Source organism: Artibeus jamaicensis, unplaced genomic scaffold, assembly GCF_021234435.1.
Source record: "Artibeus jamaicensis isolate MK-2021 breed Jamaican fruit bat unplaced genomic scaffold, CSHL_Jam_final contig_414, whole genome shotgun sequence".
Lineage (NCBI taxonomy): Eukaryota > Metazoa > Chordata > Mammalia > Chiroptera > Phyllostomidae > Artibeus > Artibeus jamaicensis.
In genome coordinates this window covers 1,450,322-1,458,070 of record NW_026521822.1, presented here as the reverse complement: position 1 = coordinate 1,458,070, position 7,749 = coordinate 1,450,322, and positions in this window count along the sequence as shown.

The window sequence follows — 7,749 nt, the reverse complement described above, 5'->3', positions numbered from 1 at the left end:
TACACTATAATCTACATCTATATATATTCTCCTCTTCAGCATCAAAACAAACTGCAGGAATTTTTTAATACAGAGTATTGGGCCAGAACCCAAGAGAAGAAATTGGCTCAGTTCATCAACCTAAAGATCTTCCAATTTTCACCAAGTTTAAGAATCATAGCTCTCAAATTCAAGCCCTACATCTGCTTGCCCTAGAAGTGCAGGAGCAAGAAGTCTGATCCAGGCAACACAGGTTAACTAGGTTCTAGGGGTATATTTGTCAATAACTCATTGTGGGGCCTTTCCTAGATCTTTATGTGCACTTAAAGGCTAAGATTATGGTAGAGAGTTTTAGCTAGGCATATAGACTGTCACGTTGATCTAGGAAATGATCTTTTAGCTAATAGGAAATGGCTTCCTTACCAGTAGCTATGGCTAGGTTTGGGTTGAGCTACCACCTAGAAGTCATGAAGACTAAGTGTGAAATAAAGCCCCGTTTCTATCCATTAATTATGCTGCTTTATGAATGTTTTTCTTGCTTAATAAGTATTGCCAAATGCAATGTATCTTGGGGCCCCAAGTTTGAAAGTTCACTTCAGTGACCTTTGATCACAATTCCATTGACCACGGTCCTGCAGCAAACCAAAATATTTCAAGTTTTCTTTGATTTTTGAAAATTTTTGTTTAACGATCATAAGAAAAGTAACTTTGTTGTGGCTTTAAAAATTCAGTCTGCCTAAATAGGTATGACCTTTCTATTAGATTTAATTACAACCTGGTCTTGGATTAAGCAGAAAAAGACCTATAGAACATTTCTTAAGTCTTTTTCCAGGACTTTGATTCTAATAGTTAGAACATTGTTTGAACACAAGGAAAAGTCCTCTGGCTATTTAGTCAGAGACACTTCACATTTATGGTTTTCAGAAATTTGAGTGTCAAGACAGCCAAATTTTAAAAATTTCTTGCCCAGCACTTTTTTTTCTATTTTGACTTAGGTTCATATTGCACATATGCCTGCAATGTAATTAATGAGTATATATGAAATACAAGATACAATGTACAAAAATATTTAGAGATGTGACATATCAAACCATAGTTAGAATATTTCAGTCATTCTCATAAAGGTTCTAGACAAATTAATTTTTTAAGCTGTTTTAGGAGTTAAGTTTATAAAAATATTTTCAGGAGATAAAATATATTGTCATATATTCCACTAAGAATGCATCTACTTTTAACAATACTTTCAGAGTTCTGGTTAAGTGATATTCTTTTCTTTACTTCATTAAAGTTCCAGAATGTTAAATAATTCACCAGAATTCAAAGAAAGTTAGCATTGTTTTTATCTCACCAGAAGAAAAAAATATTTAGGGATCACATGCAGCTTTTAATTAGATTCTAGAGTAACTAACACATTTTTAAAAATCAGTGTTAGATAAAGTCTGCCTTCAGGATCTCTACTATTCTATGTATCAAATTTATGTCATTTTATAAAAGCACACAAAACACGGGACTAACTATCTGGATGGAAATTTAGTCGAACATTTAAGAAACTCACTGAAAGAAGTTCTTTGTACTAACTTCATACTCCTTTTTTGTTGTAACAAAATTGGATTTGAAACAGCAAATTATCTGCTTTTTTGTATTAATTAGAATAATGATTTTGATAAAGATATAAATAGAGTAAATTCCTATTGTTAAGGCTGGCCAGAATAGAGAGGAGAGAGAAGGCACTGGGGATATAAGTTGGGTTGGTGATAGAGGGCCTTGAAAAGTTTAATCTATATATATACATGTACAGCCTCACACACATATACTGCATGTGTGAGGGAGCATATTTGCAGTCATGACAGAGAAATATTAGTGCCTCCTCCCATAATCCATGTTGCCAAAATAATGGTTATTACAACAATACCTCTGTGCTGTTTGCCTGGAAGTCCTGAGTCCAGTATAGCACTTGGTAAGATTTAAATGGAGTAGGGCAGGTTTTTAATATTTGAGCAGCCTTTGTGCATATATCTTTTACCTTATTTGACTTATAAACACACATACTCTCTCTATTATACATTATTAGTAGTAATGTTAGTTTATATGGTATCCTTTATAAACTTATCTCATTTTTCCCCTGTAAAAAAAAAGAGAAGCTGTTTCAGTGGTCTTGATACTTCTATCTTTGGTGATTCCTTCTTTCCCATTAACCTGGAAATCCATATTAATCTCTATAGAGCAACATTTAAAAAAACAGGTTATTTGCAGAAACTTTTAGCAATCTCAGCAAGAAAAATTCTGTTAGGATGGGTGAGATAGGGTAAAATGGCAGCTGAACTACAACCCGGAAAAGGTGGCTTACGTCAAACCAGACAGCCAAAAGGGCGGGCTTTATCCACAGAGCAACCTGAGCCTGAGGAGAACCGTCAATGATATATTGCTGCTTTGTTCAAAGGGGACCAATCCCCAGCTCCCACTAAGAAAGCCAACCAAAATATCCCCCCCCCACACACACACACATTCCCTTCTTGGGTGCGACTTCCTCTGGCCCCACTCTTCCGACCAGGGAACCTCGCCCAGGCACACGCAAACTCCAATAAAGCTCTATACTGCCTAACTTTGTGGCTGATTGGCATTTCTTCCTTGGTGGAGCCTAAGAAAAACCTTTCGAATTCCACACTACTTATTCTAACAGACATGGAGATTTAGGCTCTATCTTCTCAATCCAGCTGTTATTCCTCACAATTACTCAGCATATACCCTCCTCCGGATGCTGCTTTTCTTGTTAACTGCTCTTATGGTCTTGATCTTCTTCATACTATTTATTCCAGTCGGTTCTTCTTTCTCTTCATCCAAATCCTTTCTACTTCACCTAAAATTTTATCTCCTCATGAAACCTTGCCAGGCCACTCCAAGTCATTCCAGACTCTATTGTCGTGCAGTGAAAAGTTGGGTTATTTGATATGATCTCACCATTAACAGGAACCTAATCAGCAAAACAAAAAAGCAAAGTATAACCAAAGACACTAAAATTGAGATAGGCTAACAGTGTCCAGAGGGGATAGGGGAGGGGATAATGGGGAAAAAGAGTGAAGGGTTTACAGGAACAATTATAAAGGACATTTGGACAATAACAAGGGTGGTGTGGATACAGGGGGGTTAGGTGGGGAGGGCTGGGGTGATGTGGAGGGGTGGGGGAGGAAGGCAGAAAACTGTACATGAACAACAATAAAAAATGTAAAAAAAAGGTTGGGTTATTTGTTGAGTATTACTAATGAAATATGAGGCATGATGAAGTTTAAGCAAGACCAGATTTCAAGTCTTTAAGTGAACTCTGTTCATTGGACTATCTTTGTGCCTTTCTGCCATTTGTCTCATTTTCTTTTTTTAAATTTTCTTTTTCTTATTTTATATCTCTTTATTTCTCTCTTTTAAATGTGAAGAGACATATTCTTTTTTTTTCTTTTTTTTTAATTTATTGAGTTATTTTTCAAGTACAGTTTTCTTTTATCAATTTCTCCCATCCCAACCCCCCCTCTGCCCTGTCTCCCCACCTCCCTCCCATCCCCCCCCCACAGACCTCATCCCTGTGTCTTTCATACTTGTTCTTCAAAATCCCTCCTCGTTTTTCCCCTTAAATTCCCTTCCCTCTCCCCGAGACATATTCTGAGCATGGCAATTAGAAAGCCATGCTTGGAGGAGGGAAACCAATAGATAGCAACTAGATGACTAGAACACCCAGTGTGGAGCATATTATCCAGTTTTTTCGCAATCAAAACAAAACAAAATAAAAATCCCAAATGCTACAACCAATCAAATCAAAAGAGAACTTCATTTATTATAAGGACAATTCTCAAAGGATTGGTATATTACAGTCCAAGATTCTGAGAAGGAAAACAACAACAAAAATTTTATCTAGCCAGTTCACCATGGAAAATAATGACATGGTCTAAAAGAAAATAATTGAAAAACGCATATGGTATTGAGGTAGGGAGGTAATAAGAAATATAAATTTAGTAGCTAAGAAATATAGAAATAATAAAGTATATCTGAAGTTATAAAGAAGAAAGAAAAACAGCACTTGATTAAGTTTAAAGAGAGGCAAGTTGAAGCTTTCACCCTTGTCTAGAAGAAAACACTTAAAAAAAATTAAAAGCTTAGACAAAGCCACAAGATGCCCAGCTACAGCAACACTTTGGATTAAGAGAGAAGGCATTAAAAGCACATTTCAAAGGGTATTTTCAGTGATGTGGTTTCACTAAGAGCTTCTCTCTTAGAGCCATATTTGCAAAAATGTTTTCCTATCATCCTCCTAAAACTGAAGGAGGTATGGGGATAGAGCCTGCAAAAATAAAGCCCCATTGAAGCATACCACACAAATCTACATTATCTAAGATTCTTGAATTTCCTCGGTTGGCCTTATTTTGTCCTCCTTCCTAGTTAGGTAGAAAAACAAACATGGTAATCAAGGTGAAGTGTAAAGCTATGATCAGTTTTAAAATAGTCTTCTTACTCTCAAAATCAACATGGACAGAAAGGAAAACAAAGATCTAAAACTCTCTTATATTCAATAGTTAATGGTAACTTATGACTATATTTTTAACTTTTTAAAAATTGAGTCATCAACTCTTCTTCCCCCACTCTTAGTTTCCAGGGTCAACAGGGAAAGTTTTTACAAGTCACAGGACTGGATTTGCTATATTTGGTCTTGATCCAGCTTCTTTCTTATCTGTGTTCTTGTGTACTACAGTTTTGGAGACACAGTTTTGAAGGAAGAAAACCAGATTATTCCCAGACTATTTGCCAATTGATTTTAAACTGTTGCTGATACACAAAGTTTTAAACTGTTGATACAGAAAATAATAAATGGTCTTGTATTCCTGAACCTTTTAGACTAGAAATCGGGAGGAGGGGGTTTCTTTTCTGTCAAACTCCTTTGTTCCTCCTTTGCTTCAGTTTACTAATTTGTTTAATAGTTTTGTTCAGAATTTTGTGTTCTTGCCCTGTCTGGTGTAGCTCAGTAGATTGAGTGCAGGCTGTGAACCAAAGGGTCATGGGTTTGATTCCCAGTCAGGGCATATGCCTGGGTTGTGGGCCAGGTCCCCAGTGGGGGCCACATGAGAGGCAACCATACAATGATTGTAAAATAAATACAATCTTAAGAAAAAGAATTTTGGGTTCTTCCCTAATTCTATTTACTGTAAAATGCCTTGAGTATGTTTTCACCATTCCATCATAACAAAAAGAGAATCAGTAAAGAGAATCTTTAGACTAAAGATTAGTCTAAAATTGTAGTGCCTCAGGAAATCTGAGAAACTATGCCAGTTCACGCTCAACCCCACAGAGTTGATTTAAACTCCCCGGACCAGTGATACCCAGGGAGTTTAAATAAGTTGCTACAAGTCATATGGCTAGCTAGGGTCAGAATTCACCAGAACTAGAACCCAACTCTTCTTATTCTCCATTGAACACAAATTATCTTCACTGGAAATTCAGAATGCCTAAGCAGACACAAGGTCTGGACTAGGTTTCTTTTTTTTTTTTAATTTTATTTGGTTACTTTTCAAGTACATTTTTTTTTCTTCTCTTCCCCCCCCCCCCCGGTCTCCCCCCTCCCTCCCATTCCCCCCCCCCCAGTCCTCATCTCTGTGTCATTCATACTTGTTCCTCAACATCCCTCCCCCTTTTTCCCCTTAAGTTCCCTTCCCTCTCCCCTCTGGTCGCTGCCCACTTGTTCTCTATTTCAGCGTCTTTGTTTTTATTCTGTTTGCTTGTTTGTTTTATTCTTTAGCTTCCTGTCAAAGGTGAGATCATATGGTATTTGTCCTTCAATGCCTGGCCTATTTCACTCAGCATAATGCTTTCCAGTTCCATCCATGTTGTTGCAAAAGGTAGTAGCTCCTTCTTTCTCTCAAAAATTTATATGGAATCATAAACGAGCCCGAATAGCAGCTGCTCTTTTGAGAAAGAAGAACAAAGTAGGAGGGATCACAATACCTGATATCAAACTGTATTACAAAGCCACTGTAATCAAAACAGCCTGGTACTGGCATAAAAACAGGCACATAGACCAATGGAACAGAACAGAGAGCCCAGAAATCAACCCAACTCTCTACAGTCAATTAATATTCGACAAAGGGGGCAGTAACATAAAATGGAGTAAAGATAGCCTCTTCAGCAAATGGTGTTGGGAGAACTGGACAGCTACGTGCAAAAAAATGAAACTTGAGCACCAACTTACACCATACACCAAAATAAATTCAAGGTGGATAAAAGACTTAAATATAAGCCATGACACCATTAAAGTCCTAGAGGAGAACATTGGCAAGAAAATCTCAGATATTCCACGCAGCAACATTTTTACGGATATGTCCCCTAGAGCAAGGAATATAAAGGAAAGAATAAACAAATGGGATCTTATCAAAATAAAAAGCTTCTGCATGGACTAGGTTTCTAGCTCAATCCAGGGTGACTCTTGGAGATAAATGATAGGAAAGATTCTGAGATCTTGGGCTGATTTGATGGAGAGTGTAAGAGATCTGACCTCCTCCTTGAGCAGAGCCAAATCCCCAAGGACCTGAGACCCAATCTGCTTTCTTTGGGGTTGAACCGAGCACAGAGCTGCCAAAGCTGAAACATTTTAGAGTACGCCCACATCTCTGGTTGAACTGATGCGGAAAGCTTTGGAAAACCTTTGTTCACCCAAACCCCAAGCGTCCTGGGAGAGCTCAGATAAGGTCATCTGAGAAAAGCAAACAGCAGGATATTCACAAGGGCTAGGACTAGCACCCCCACAGTTAGAACTAACTTCCGCATTCCACTTCTGTATCCTGCTTTGCTACATAGACAGGAAGACCCCGTAGACTATATAAACCCCAAGAATCCTTTGTTTGGGGCTCAGAATTTGGAGTTTGGCTCCTTTGGGCCTGTGCACGTTAATAAACCTCGTACTCCAGAATCTCTTGGTGTCTGGTTGCTTCATTTTCCTGTAACAGAACCAGGAGAGCTGGGTGGGAGGAGGATACAAGATCAACCATTTGTCCATATGTTGACACAGTCATTAACTCAATAACAGTGCAGACCAGTATCCTCTCTCCAATTGGTTGTAAGTGAAATCTCTTCAAAATATAATTTTGTTTTATCCTTACAAGTTTTTCCCCTGAAAACGCATCATCATCTAATCTCAGAATCATCGAGGCCTCAAATCACAAATCAAGCCAGTATGCGTGTGGGTTTTGTCCAAGTATGCATTAAGAGTGGAACATTTTGTTTCAGAATGTGAGATGTATGAAATACAAATCTGTCAAAAAGCATCTTCTGAATTGCTCTGGGACTAGGCAGGCAGGCAGGCATTAACTTTTTGTGGGAGAGGGAGAATATAAGGCAAGTTTAACAGGTAACGCCCTTGGGCGAGGTCCGGGGAAGATAATAAATTGAGATCACAAAGACAGAACTCATTAAACATTTCTGTGCCCCAGTGAGTCGGTTCCATAATAAAGTGAGAAAATGCAGGTGTGGACGCCCCAAAATTTCACGGCCTTTAGAGTCGCAACTGGGGCAGCAAGGAGGCGAGGACTGACTTGGTGCTTCCAGAGGTTAATAATTTGCCAAGAAATTGTGCATGATTTTGCTGCAAAACTCAAACACTGAGTCTGGTAAGCTTACTGGTAGCGAAATCAGAACTGGAAAACCCAGGTCCGCACCCAGGAGCGGCCCGCCCCCCACTGCCAAATCACCATTGGAGCCTGTGGGAGAGAGCAGGGCCTGGCTCCGCTGGGAATCTGC